Consider the following 1140-nt stretch of genomic DNA (forward strand, 5'->3'; position numbering starts at 1 on the left):
CGTGTCCGTGTGCACAGACGCATCTCGTCGGCTTCTGACTCCCACACACACACACACACACACACCTCCTTCACCTCCCCCTCTTTCTACACGCTGCCCTCCCTCTCCTTAGACGCCTGGCCGAGGATTGTGATGACCATTTACTTCGCATCGCGACACACCGACAACCGTCATGAGTGAGCAGCGAATGAAAAAGAATATCGAGAAAGAACATCTGAGCCCGACCGTTCCCGCCCCATCCATTTTCTTCGTTGTTCCGCCGTGCGAAGCACTCATTTCAAGCCGTCCGAGTAAAAACGAGTTGCTCTGCGGTCGGGTGACGTGCAAGACGAGCGTCCGCACTGCGCCACTGTTCACGATCATGATGAGGTTGCCATTTTACTATTGGAAGACGAGTCTGAACCCTGATGCATCGCTGTTATACGGCACTGATCAATGCGACAGACAGGAGGAGCCCGTACCTGTCATGTCACACCTCCCATCTTTCCGCGTGCCCACGCAGGCAGTAACGTGGCAGGCCGCAGAGGGTTGCCATCCATTCCTCGTGCGGTTCAACAAAATGGTCCAAGAGAACGCGGTGTGCCGGCAGCACGTGATGAGGAGCTTCTTATGTATGTAACTCGGGAAATCTGAGTGTGCCACTGAAGAGCCAACGGAGAAATCGTTAGATAGTGACGCTGATGCCGCCCAGCCCAACCGCCTCCACGAGACCGTGCCCGCCATCCCCTTTAATAGCGAGCGGACCCTCAGTGCGTCACCGCGAGCCGCTCGTCTACACCGGGGGAGAGAGAAGTGAGGTGGGAGAGAAGAGGACAGCGAGGATGTCTGCCGCCGCTGTGCACACACCGACACGCACACACAGAGAGAGAGAGAGATGCACCTACGCTTCAATGCGCCTGTTTCCGTGGTCGAGGATGATGAGATACGTGAGGCTCCGTGCCACATGCGACACGGCGCCGCAGCGCGTCGCCAGAGTGCCGTTGCCGCCGCAGCCGCAGCCGTTGCGCAAGCAAACCCATTGCGGGCAACACACGCAGCCGCGCACCACAAGATGCTTCCGCCGCTCCACGGGGCGCCGCGCGCATGCGGGTCCCGAGCCAAAGTCCCTCGCCCGTGCACCCCAAAGGCAGCAAGTGCCTC

General features: G+C 59.2%; 6 non-coding genes across 6 annotated transcripts, besides 1 other annotated feature; all 6 read left to right on the forward strand.

The window, feature by feature from the left end:
* Positions 1–42: 42 nt before the first annotated feature.
* Positions 43–65: a microsatellite.
* A 64-nt stretch (positions 66–129) lies between these two features.
* Tc00.1047053423485.10 lies at positions 130–219 on the forward strand. Its single transcript, XR_008254210.1, has one exon. It is a non-coding gene; the product is annotated as a C/D small nucleolar RNA (snoRNA), TB10C1C3 (small nucleolar RNA).
* Positions 220–267: 48 nt separating this feature from the next.
* Tc00.1047053423485.20 lies at positions 268–329 on the forward strand. Its single transcript, XR_008254211.1, has one exon. It is a non-coding gene; the product is annotated as an H/ACA snoRNA, TC10C1H2 (small nucleolar RNA).
* Positions 330–361: 32 nt separating this feature from the next.
* Positions 362–434, forward strand: Tc00.1047053423485.30. Its single transcript, XR_008254212.1, has one exon. It is a non-coding gene; the product is annotated as a C/D small nucleolar RNA (snoRNA), TB10C1C4 (small nucleolar RNA).
* Positions 435–513: 79 nt separating this feature from the next.
* Positions 514–570, forward strand: Tc00.1047053423485.40. Its single transcript, XR_008254213.1, has one exon. It is a non-coding gene; the product is annotated as an H/ACA snoRNA, TC10C1H3 (small nucleolar RNA).
* A 23-nt stretch (positions 571–593) lies between these two features.
* Tc00.1047053423485.50 lies at positions 594–683 on the forward strand. Its single transcript, XR_008254214.1, has one exon. It is a non-coding gene; the product is annotated as a C/D small nucleolar RNA (snoRNA), TB10C1C1 (small nucleolar RNA).
* A 37-nt stretch (positions 684–720) lies between these two features.
* Positions 721–787, forward strand: Tc00.1047053423485.60. Its single transcript, XR_008254215.1, has one exon. It is a non-coding gene; the product is annotated as an H/ACA snoRNA, TC10C1H1 (small nucleolar RNA).
* Positions 788–1140: the final 353 nt, after the last annotated feature.

This window comes from Trypanosoma cruzi, assembly GCF_000209065.1.
Source record: "Trypanosoma cruzi strain CL Brener chromosome Unknown tcruzi_1047053423485, whole genome shotgun sequence".
NCBI classification, from domain to species: Eukaryota; Euglenozoa; class Kinetoplastea; order Trypanosomatida; family Trypanosomatidae; genus Trypanosoma; species Trypanosoma cruzi.